Source organism: Filicampus tigris, chromosome 1, assembly GCF_054856515.1.
Source record: "Filicampus tigris isolate MCC_2025a chromosome 1, RoL_Ftig_1.0, whole genome shotgun sequence".
NCBI lineage: Eukaryota > Metazoa > Chordata > Actinopteri > Syngnathiformes > Syngnathidae > Filicampus > Filicampus tigris.
The window spans coordinates 8,164,574-8,177,500 of record NC_141217.1 but is presented as its reverse complement, the minus strand read 5'-3'; positions in this window follow the sequence as shown (position 1 = coordinate 8,177,500).

Genomic DNA, 12,927 nt, shown 5'->3' with positions numbered 1-12,927 from the left:
ACTAATGGCACCATTAATAAATCATTGCAGCGTGTGCCAGCCACATCAGTGGAGGTCACAGGGTTTGTCCCTCCCTCTTGGTAGATATGGAACCCCGCCCTGCTCTTCTTGCACACTGCCACACTATCCCAGCAGCCACACGCATTTACAGTTGCAGGAGAGAGCCAGGGAAGAATTAGGGTGGGTAGGAGCCCAGGGACTGCAAGGCCTGCTAACCCACTTCCATTCACCCAAGGCTATCTATCACATACATGCCTTGCTAGTGGTGGTTATGTATGACTTAGATAACCAGATAAAATTATCCATACAAACTCCCAAAGATGGTTCAGTTTTTATCATTTGTATTCAGCTTTGGACAAGTATCAAAGAAGCATCAAAGGATGAACACTTTCTGCTTCTTCTAGCATGTTTTAATGGTCGACTGGTTAGCACGTCCGCCTAAAGTGGGTTCAATCCCGGCTCTGACATCCCTGCGTGGTTTGCATGTTCTCCCCGTGCCTGCATGTGTTTTCTCCGGGTTGGGTTCTGCGGTTTCCTCCCACATTCCAAAAACATGCATGGTAAGTTGATTGGACTCGCTAAATTGCCGCTAGGTGTGATTGTGAGTGCGGATGTTTGTTTGTCTCTGTGTGCCCTGCGATTGTCTTGCAACCAATTCGGGGTGTCCCCCGCCTACTGCCCGAAGACAGCTGGGATAGGCTCCAGCACTCTCCGCGGCCCTTGTGAGGATGAGCGGTATAGATAATAGATGGATGGATGGATAGCATGTTTTGCTTTTTCTTTGGCTTTATCTGCAACACAAATTCCTAAAGAAGGAGCAGTCTCAACAAGAGGTGAAGAAAAATATAGGCTACATCAGTAGTGAGTGTTTTTTGGGGTGATTGTTAGTAAGTGAAGTAAGTAGCAAATGGTAAACCTCTTTTTATGTGTGCCAATTGAAGATTGTAACAGTGTGTGTGTGTGTATGAGGCACACATTCAACATGACTTAATTTGGGTAAGATCAAAGGTTTACTTTTTGTAACTTTTTACAATTGTACAAATACAATTGTATTTCTGTTAACATTCTTCATCTGGCTGCATTGTGAAAAAATGGCAGGCAACTGTTTTGACCCTGGAATCTGTAATTTGATTTATTTTTCAACCAGGTGTTGGTAATTTTTTAGAAGCATGCAAGCCGACGTGCGAAAAAAGGGTGGTTTGCCGCCGTGTGAGCACAGCCGAATCCATGAGCCACCAATCAAAGTGACATTTATTTTTTAACTGTTCAAATTTAAAAGAAATATTGCTAACCTGTATCCATATCTTATTTGCATTGTTATAACATTTTTCTTGACTTTTGGAGAGGACCCTGTTTTATCTCTGTTGCTGTGCAAATGGTGTCAGACAACCAAGCAGACTTATTTACCTGCTTTCCCTTGTTATGGTTCAATTAATTTTCTATGAAATGTATGAAATATCAACAGAGCAATGGTTTCTCTCACCATTTCTCCTTTGAAAGTTAGCAAGCTCTATTGGCTAATATGAGATGTTTGCCCAGTACAACAGCTTGTGTTGCATCTGTACTCAATAAATCAGTTGCATATCATACATGCCATTTTTCCACTCGGCTCAGGTTTGTGGAGGTCAAAGAAGGGAAAAAAAGACTGAGGGCAGCAGGAACACAGACCGCTGCAGCAAAATGGAGACAGTGGTTTATAATACTTAAGCATGGCCAGCATGGCAAGCATGAGGAACAACAGGTAAAACTAATATGAGCTCATTTTAATTTCTCGCTCAAATTTGTTTACATTCTCAAAACATCTGGAGCCTTATTTTCATGCCCAGCGCAAAGCACATTCTAACTGTGTGAATGGGTGGAGTTTTCTTTCTTTTGGTATTTTCTAAGACTCGCACAAGTGGAAGAGGGCGTTTGCGCCGATGGGCGATGGAACGCAGCTGACTCCCCTTTAAAATCAGGGCGGTCGAGGCCCACACAGTCATGGACATTGTGGAAGGAAAAATTGACTCGCTGGAGTCTGAGCATGAGATTGGCGAGCGCAAAGTGCGTTTATGCAGATAACTGCATAACTGCAAGATCTCCCCGTACGGATGATGTAGTCGATTGCGCATGTGATGTGGGCAATTGGAGACCGACTTGCACCCCCAATCGTGTGTCCATGTGTGACACCATGTGAACCGTTCATAATATATCTTTTTTAATCTACTAACATGATAAAATCTTTTTTCTTTTTTTTTTCTTTTTCATTTAAATTTATACTCACCAGAGACGTTTTTTGCTATTCGAAGTAACAATTTTTTGTCTGAGCAACCAGTTGACCGGTTGTATTTTAAATGCGATTGATTAAAGAAACATTCCCATTGGATTTATAGGTTAGGTTACATTGGCCAGCACCACTGATTTTGTGAATGCCAGATTATATTAACATGGCAGCACATAAAGGATAAAGTCTAACTGGACAAAACATCTTAACATCCTCATACATGTACTCGAAGCAAAGTAGCAAAAAAAAGACTAACAAAAAAAAAACACTAAGAAATAAAGAGAGGGACTGTTGGGAATAAATCGATACAATTTCATGGAACACATGTTAGAATTTAGGTTCTAAATGCAGGCAAGTGTTTCTGATAGTCTTTAGGCCAGCAGAGATGGCCCACACCCTCCAGCATTAGTTTACCTCTGTATATAATAAAATGGACTATCCACTTTATATTGAATGTCATTATCAGTTTCTCCTATATATATATATAAGAGAAAAAAGAGCGCGTGATACATCGGAAATAGCAGCCCTGCAGGTCACCACAATGACCCTGGACCTCAAACTTTGGTCCTCAACTGCCCATAGTCATGCTCATCTCCCCTCATAGGTCATTTGAGTCATTTTCTTAATTTGGGTTTTAGGGAGATAATAAGGATTTAATTGTGAGCTGCCCTCCTTCTTCACGACCCGTTCTTTACACACGTGGACACACTTGCGTGTGTACACACATGCACAGGCACACGCACTTGCGTGTGCACACACATGCACAGACACACACCCACACACACACACACACACACACACACACACACTGACTATTTCTAGTCCCAGGAGAACAGCGTGAGGAGAGGCAGAACCAAGCAGCTCTGGAATTCACTGATTATCTCCAGATTTCCCCCGAGGGCTCCTGGTTCAAAAATCTCTTCCACGTTACTATTTTCAACATAAGAGTAATACCTCAATGGAGTGTAAATGTGGCAGTTAAATTGCTCTTTTAAGAGGATAGTCATTCAGTTCATTTCATCCTTTGATTGCTTTTTTGTTTGTGTTTACCTTTCTTGCTTCCTTCAGTTTCCTGCAGCGATGCACAAATAGTTGGGAGTCAGTAGTGTTTCACCACAAAACACTCCGCGAACATTGCATGTTATTGCGCTGAATGAATAGAATTTTGCCCCCCAAAAATACTATGCAGCACTGATGTGAAACTCAAGGCCTGGGGGCCTTATCCGGCCCACCACATAATTTTAAATGCGCCGTTAAAGCAAATTATGTGCATCAACTTCATGTTTCTTGCTAAATACCAAAATTGCAAATTGTCAAAATTATTGCAAATATTCCAATAATTTTGTCAGCAACCCCTCTTTTAAAATAAATGTAAAATGTAAAATAATATTTGAGCAAACATATAGATAATTAAGTGTATAAACAGAAGTGGTCACACATATGCTAATGCAGCTGGCAAGTGCACATGCAGTTTTCCCATCATACTTTTACTCATGGTTAGCGTTGGGCACCAAGAACCGGGCATCGAGTGGAACCGGGTCCATCATTCTGGTTCCCCCGGAACCGTTCAGATTTTAGAATGTCGGTGCTAAGTTTCAATTCCTAGTTAGCCGCTCGGAAGAGCTACTAACAAAAAAAAAAAAAAAAGTGCGTACGGACACGCCGCACAGTCCCGGGGCTCCTGCCGCCGAAGCTGCGTCGTAATAGCTCGGAAGCTCGCCCCCACTCGAGATGTCGTGGTCCTCTCGGTCACCCCCTCCGCTCGCATTGTAACGCCCGGCAAGCGAGGGTGGAATCAAGAATCGTTAGGAACCGGAATCGAATCAAAAAAACGGAATCGAAATCGTCCAAATTCAAACAATGCCCAACCCTACTCAATACAATATGATGCTGTTTTTTTTATTGAAAACATAAAGAATGGTGCAGATTTTGGTAGCTGGAACCGAATAATGGTATTTCATTTGAAGTATAATGTAAATTGATCATGGCCACAGAACAAAATACTGTAAATGCAGGGGTTACTGTACATCTCTCCAGCTACAAATAAACATTCAATGTACGTGAATATGAAATATTCTTGCATTGGAAAACACACACACATACATACGCCTACGCCCATCCCTGCAGGCTGTCACTATCCACAGCGTGGCTTCCCCCATCATTTCTCTCCTCTTGTGTAGCTTCAAGCTGATTGGCTAGCGGATGGGTGAGGCTCACTGCAGAGGCAGAGCAAAAGTGAGTGAGTTGGGCTGGGGAGGGGGGGAGGGGGTCTTCCCCTGTTAAGCACTACTTACACACCCTCCGACGTATACAGACACACAGGAAACCCCTGCTTTTTCCTTTTTCTTGTGTAACACAGACCCCCCCGACCAATAAAAGTCTTTACGTGAGCTGGTGCTGTTCACGTCATTTTAACTTTGCATGTTTGCCTTGTGACTGCTGCCAAAATGAGATTCCAAGTTATGTCTGTGTATTAATTGGGAGGTCTCAGGTTTTGCTCCGCATAGTGATGCTTTCATAAGAGTAAGAAGAGCCGCATTGCCGCGCAGCTGTCAAGTGCACACGTTGGTCAGGTTTCACCGCAGATGAGGTAGGAGTGCGCCTGTGTGGATGTTACAGCACCAAATCTGGCTGGAGGGAGCCCCCAGTGGATCAAGAGGAGCTTATCAGGGAGACATCCCAGTTGTGATCATATTCCTCGCGTTTGTGTGTGAATGTGTGTTTGTGCACATCCATCTGTGGGTTATAGGGATGGAGGCCTGTCAACCTCTCTTTTTTATCCAATCTCAGCCACTTACCGTTGAATCTAATGCAATGGGGATGAAGGTGTCCGGTGCTTTAATAAAATAACAATGTTGAAGGTCATCATCTGATTGTCGCAGAGAAGAAATGCTGACACTCAGCACTGGACCCACTGCATTTTATTATCAGGGTTCTTACACTATTGAAGGTCACATTCAGATACTTTCAATGACACAGTGTCATTTCACACATTTTCAGCATCTATTTTCAGGGTGCGTACACTCATAGAAGATCAAAGAAGATCAATAACATACCATATTTTCCGGATTATAAGTCGCTACCTTTTTCCTGGATTTTGAACCATGCGGCTTATATATAGGTGTGGCTATTCTGTGGATTTTTCTTCCACCACTAGGGGTGGTCTAACCAGAATTACAATACTCTACAATTGCCATTAACAGGATGTGACCGCAGGTGGAGGAGTTCAACAGCGAGGACACCATGCACTTGGTGTTGCATTTGGTGGCATATGCGGAAGTGGAGCTGACAAACTGGAGCGGCAGCGGGTAGTGAAATGAAGATAAGTACTTTATTTTGTCTTGGTTCTCTTCTGCTTTAATCAGCAAAGCTGTTGTTGCTGTTCGGAAAGAATCTGTTCAGGAACATTCATGTACATTTACAGTTCAAAATCGTTCTGTAAATGCAGGAAATATCGAATTTTTCAACATAGATAGGTGCGCCTTATAAATTTTTTATTTTTTTCATTAATTAAAAAAAAAGTGGGTGCGGTTTATATAAAAGTGCAGATTATAGTGCAGAAAATACAGTAATAACTACATTTCCATACAAACCATTTTATTACCATATTGAATCAGTCCAACCTTTCCCAGCATTTGTAACCCGAGTTGGAAGTACAGTATAGAGTGGGTACGGAAAGTATTCATAACCCTTGCAATTTTTCACTTTCTGTGTCACTGCAGCCATTTGCCAAAATAAAAAATAATAAAACAATTCTCATTAATGTACACTCAGCTCCCAATCTAGAAAGAAAAAAACAGAAATGTAGACATTTTAGCAAATTTATGAAAAAACAAAAATTGAAATTTATGTGTAACCGAGCGGAGGCAAGGCCCCTTTTTTGTCCATTAAAAATGGTACAGGTGGGTCTGGCAACAAATAAGAATAAACAAGAGTAGTGGCAACAATAACGATTTATTCAAGTTTCATCAATTCTTTCAATCTATTTTAAATGAGTAAATATTTTAAACTTTTAATTGCAAACCAAATCTCAACTAAAGTAACTTTAATACAAAAGCAAACAAATCACTGCAAACTCAAGCTTAATGCAAAACAACCAAACAAACAAACACTGCAAACACCAGTCAAGGTTCTGTTAAAAGTTTGTCAAATGTATCTAGCATATTTAAAAACTAACCTCATTGAGAGCGGATTAATACGACTACACTGGATAGTGTATTGTTGGCATATTGTTGTAATCTAGTTGAGAGCTCATTTAATTAAACGGCAGCGGCCAACTGCCATTCTGAAGCCAAACCGACACCAACCGCCACTCGGCCATCCCACCAACACGAGCCACCCTCCACAACCCCTTCACATCATCTTCCGTGAGCAACATCATGGCGCGCGCAGGTGCCGTGCGTTAGCCAATTTAAGAGCACTGGCAGCGAGACAATATTGACACATTCACTGCCAATCGGAAAATGGAGTGCCGCAGCTAACCATCTGGTTACATATGGTCATAAGTATTTAGAGCCTATGCAGCGACCTTCATATTTAACACACATGCTGTCCATTTCTTCTGATCCTCATTAAGATGATTCTGGTCCTTTATTGGAGTCCAGTTGTGTTTAATTCAAGTGATTGAACTTGATTGCGAAAGGTCTATTTAAGACCTTACAGCTCACAGTGCATGTCAGAGCACCGGAGAATCATGAGGTTGAATGAACTGCCCAAGGATATCAGAGACAGAATTGTGGCAAGGCACAGATCTGGCCAAGGTTACAAAAGAATTTCTGCAGCACTCAAGGTTCCTAAGAGCACAGTGGCCTCCAGAAGAAGAAGTTTGGGACGACCACAACACTTCCTAGACCTAGCCGTCCAGCCAAACTGAGCAATCGTGGGTGAAGAGCCTTGGTGAGAGGGGTAAAGAGGTAGAGAAGAACCCAAATATCACTGTGGCTGAGCCCCAGAGATGCTGTAGGGAGATGGGAGAAAGTTACACAATGTCAACGATCACTGCAGCCCTCCACCAGTCGGGGCTTTATGGCAGAGGGGCCAGATGGAAGCCTCAGTGCAAGATACATGAAAGCCTGCATAGAATTTTCCAAAAAACACATGAAGGACTCCCAGACTATGAGAAATAAGATTCTCTGGTCTAATGAGACCAAGATTGAACTTTTTGGAGTTAATTCCAAGATGTATGTGTGGATAAACCCAGGCACTGCTTATCACCTGCCCAACACAGTGAAATGTGGTGGTGAGAGTATCATGTTGTGGGGGTGTTTTTCAGCTGCAGGGACAGCACGACTGTTTGCAATTGAAGGAAAGATGAATGTGGCCAAGTACAGAGATATCCTGGAGGAAAACTTCTTCCAGAGTGCTCAGGACCTCAGACTGGGCCAAAGGTTCACCTTTCAACAGGACAATGCTGAAGCACACAGCTAAAATAACAAAGGCGTGGCTTCAGAACAACTCTGTGACTGTTCTTGACTGGCCCGGCCAGAGCCCTGACCTAAACCCGATTGAGCATCTCTGGAGGGACCTGAAAATGGCTGTCCACCAACGTTCACCGTCCAACCTGAAAGAATTGGAGAGGAACTGCAAGCAAGAATGGCAGGGGATCCCCAAATCCAAGTGTGGAAAACTTGTTGCATCACTCCCAAGAACACTCATGGCTGTACTAGCTCAAAAGGGGGCTTCTACTCAATAAAATGCATCAGGGTCTGAATAATAATGACCATATGATATTCTATTTTAATAAATTTGCAAAAACTTCAACTTTCTGGGTTTTTTGGGGTGATGGGGTGCTGCGTGTACACTAATAATTAGTAAAATGAACTTTTTTGGTTTTGGCAAATGGCTGCAATGACACAGAAAAATTTCAAGGGGTCTGAATACTTTCCGTACCCACTAGAAATATAACAAAATAGTTTCAAGAACCATGAACAGCGTTTTTCCCTGAAAAAATCTAAATCTAAACATCGTTTTCAACGAGATCAAGAACCCTGCCAGACTTAGTACTAGTCAAGAAAATAGACATGGTTGTTCTTCTCACTATACTGTATTGTCATTACAATCAATACACAAATCATTTGGCATTAATGCAAGGCAAAAAAATGTGACGCCTCTTTATAATGGCTTGTTATGGCAAAAACCAGCAACCATGAGAATTTGTGTGATTTGCACTGGAGAGACAGCTGTTGTGCAGTCTTGCTAATAATAACTGTATGAATGGAGGGAGCCATCCTTATATGGAGAAGTAGGCTCCATGGAGTCAGAGAGTTATCTTATGCCGAATGGTCATGTATGACGTCAGTGTCAGACTGACCCCTCCATTAAAAACGTCTCAACATTCTGAGTCAATTCCGCTGTATGTCCTCCAGCCACAGCATGTATGCAAGCAAACACGACTTGTAAAGGTCTCAGCGTCAGCAGCTCCGTCACAAGACATGCACGTTGGTTGTTAGGCGGTAAGTCGGCCTCCTCTGCACGGCGCCATAAAGTGTCCAAAGCCCACGGCAGCCACAAGCCACAAATTTCACCAGTGTGAAGAATGAGAAGAAGGATGATCAGACCCACGTGGATCGTGCCAGCTCTGATCAGATCTTGTTTGATATTTTGGCCTGGAATCTATTGGAGACTTTAATGACAATGCAGTGTGTGTGGGATCGTATCCTCTACATCAGGTGACTCAGAAAAAAAAAAACAAAAAAAAAACAACAACAAAAAAAAAACGAAGAATATATATATATATATATATATATATATATATATATATATATATATATATATATATATATATATATATATATATGCCAATCAAACAGAAAAGAAATGTAAAAAATACTTTTAGTGACAGATTTCAATAAGTATGTGCACAAACACACACACACACAAGCACAAACAGCTATAGTATCTGCAGTATCTGCTGTCTCCATGGTTACCTGATTATTCTATTAACCTGTCACTTATGATTATCTTGGGCAATTAAGTGCAAACCCCAATTGTCATACACAAACTGATTATGAAGGAAATTACAAATGAACATCTATCATTTGCATATGAATGTTTACGTGTGTCCGCACGTTTGTGTCTGTGCACGTTTGTGGTGAATACAGTCTGATGTCCTACACACAGTAAGTACACATACAATCCTATGTTCTATTTCCCTTGTCCCTTGTTATTTCCTCCAAGGCAAATATCCTTGTGTAGTCTTTGCTCAGTGTTAATTGTGTTTGACTTGGATGAATAAATTGCCTTTTACTTAATCTGCTGACTCTCAGTTACCAGAGTTGGGCACTTGACCCTTTTTTGCCGGTCTGTCCTCCGTCTTCCGTCTGCGACACGGGTAGCCTTCCGGGCTCGTCCCTCCGTCCTTATTCATAAAAATGATCGGCCCCCAACCCCGTCCTTTTAAAACGGTTCCGTCGTTACGTCCGCCGCCAACTCCCCCTAAAAAAATTAGCATCTGTGCATGATGCCGCAGAAGAGATGGTTGTATGTGTGTAAGAAGACAAAGTGAGCAAGTTGAGAGTTGTAATGTGTAACTGCTTTATTTAACAGCGGTCATTATCAGAGCTGGGCAGGGGGGCGGAGGGCGGGGGTGACACGTTTTAAAAAAGGGGCGGACTAAGCAAGGATTTTCGTCTGGCCCACTAACCGGCCCACAATCGTGTGACATAGTCAAGAGGCTAGTTTTCCAACTGCGCGGGAGATTTTAAGGACATAGAGTCACGGTGTCCCTGCTACACTTGAAAATTACATTCAAACTTCTTCACAACATGACAACGGCTTTCCCTTTACATCATAATACGTATGTAAACATGGCAGGGATATCATTGTTTGTTGTGCGGTCCTCAGTCATGTTTTCATAAAGTAGAATGCATACGTGTCCAGAATTTTGCCCAGCACATTCATGGTGAGAGTGGGAACAAATCTAAATTAAAAAATAGTGTTTAGAATTGTGGCGAATTAATTTATTTTCATGTCATGGTGCTTTCTAGATACGAAATGAATGAATAAGCCACTAATGTCAGTCTGCAAAGTGGTGTCAGTGACAATCACACTGATTGGATGTCAACCAGGAAATGCAAATCAGTGCATAAGAATTTGTAAAATGGTATGCAATTTATTTCCATTATTGTATTTATTTATATATTATATTTTTAACTGTATTGCATTGGTTCAAGAAAAACAAATTTTCAATGTTTAAAATTCAGTAATATATTGCCGTGCTTGTACCTTTCGGTGCGATGGCGGTGCGTGGGCAGACAGAGTCACACGACAAAAGATCTTCTGTAAACTTTACTTGCTGTCAGCAACAATAAAGTCACAGCAACGTTTGGTGATTTTTCAGGATGATACAACGTGTTGTTGTGGCCACTAGCTCTGGCAACTCGGGCAAAAACATGCAATCAAAACTACAAGATAATTTAGCAGATTGGAAAAAACAGACTCTAGGTTCGATGGACGTAAGCAAGGTGAATAATCTCACGATGAGCCCTCGACGCCGCAGTCCTTTTAAAGTCCTTGATTGTTAATGCCGCTCAGGTGCGGCTCCGAAGGACACGCCCCCACATCTAATCAGCTGGAACAGAGAGCAGATGACATCAACACAACAAAGACCACGACAGTACCCCCCCTCAATGGACGCCACCTGGCGGACCACCCGGCTTAGCAGCTCCAATGGGCGTGGAAATCGCGGATGAGAGATGGGTCGAGGATCCAGGAGCGGGGTACCCATTGGCGCTCCTCGGGACCATAGCCCTCCCAGTTGACCAAGTACTGGAAGCCCCGGACCCTGCAACGAGAGTCCAAAATTTCTCGAACCGTGAACACCGGATCACCGGCAACTAACCTCGGGGGCGTCGGTGGGGTCGCTGGGGGCACCAAGGGACAGGAACTCGTAGGCTTGATCAGAGAGACGGGAAACACAGGATGAATCTTCGTAGGGGGCAGGCGCAGCCTCACGGACACAGGATTTACCACCGCCTCCACTTCAAACGGGCTGATGAACCGTGGCCCCAGCTTGCGTGACACACTGGCAAGAGCCATACCTCTTGCCCAGGTGAGTAGCTTGGAGCCGCGCATCTCCTCCGGTCCGCGAGCCGACGGTTGTGGGACGCCGTGCAGGAAAGTGCTGGCCCCGGGTCTCCTTCCACACCCGGTGGGCTCGTCGCAGGTGGAGTTGGGCAGACGGGATGTCGACCTGGCCTTACAGCAAGGGAAACAGGGGAGAATGGTACCCATAGGCGGACATGAAGGCTGAACGGCCAGTGGCCGAAGACACAAGGGTGTTATGGGCATATTCCACCCATGGCAGGTGGACGGCCCAAGACGCAGGTCAATGCTGGCACACACAATGGAGAGCTGTTTCCAGGTCTTGACCTAACCTCTCCGCTTGGCCGTGGGTTTGGGGATGGTACCGAGATGACAGGCTCGCACTGGCCCCCAACTCCCGGCAAAATCTTTTCCACACTTGAGACACAAACTAGGGGCCCCTGTCGGAGACCAAATCCTTGTCCACAAAACAATCATCTGCACCAGAGTCAATAAGCGCGGTGATCTTCAGTTCCTTCCCATAAGCTTCAGTCTTCATTTCTTGCGTTTCAGTGACTCTAAAGACTCATGATTGTCCCACCATTCAAATGCAAGTCTTGTAGCGAGCCTTACTGCCTTGTCTAAACCAAAGAATGGCATGTGTGAATTGGTCACTGAACTTTTCTGATTTCTGTAGACAAAGACAAGTTGACGAAGCTTTTTGTATATCAACAACACCTTTTGCCTGTAGATCAATTATCGAGTTGAGCCATTCCTGGTTCCAGAAAAAATATTTGACCTCCCTAAAGAAGTGAAGACACCTTTCACTCACTTCAAAACAATTTTCACGGATAAGATGATCAGGCACGTTGTCTAATGTCTACCACACCAATCTCTATTCTGCTCAACAATTGGGAGATCCAATCAACACAAGCATTGCAGAGATGGCTCACTTCCTGGCTATGTTACTATTCATGGGAGTATTTGAATTCCCTGCATTGAAGACTACTGGGCCATGGAATCACATGTCCCCATGATTGCAGAAATCATGTCACAAAACCGCTTCAAGATGCTACGTTGTTTCATCCATTTCAATGACAACCAGCAAGTTGCAGAGAGACCCGATCATTTCTACAAGATGCGCTCACTGTTTGACATCTTGCCAAAGCAGTGCCTCGAAATCCCGTCCACTTTCAAACAGTCAGTGGATGAGGTCATGGTTCCTTACAAAGGCACCAGAGCAGGAAATCTGCATCAGTTCATCCGAAACAAGCCTCATCGTTTTGGCTTCAAGATCTACAGTCAGGCCAGTAACTCTGGAATCATCCATGACCTGCTACTCTATCAAGGAACCTCCAGCCTCTTCAATGTCACACTAAGTGGGGAAGAAAAGAAGCTTCTGCTGGGAGCCAAAGTGGTGTGGAACCTCTGCAAGACCATCCCTGAGGCAAGACTGTCCGTTGTCTTTTGCGACAACTTCTTCACGGGTTACAGCCTGTTCAAGGATCTGGAATCAAGGTTTATAAATTTGTTTTTTAAATGTACATATTTTTTTTGTTATTTGTGTCCCTAACAATCAGGAAATGTTTTTCAATGACAATTTCTTGGTCCGGCCATTAAAGGGATATTTATTTCCAAAAACA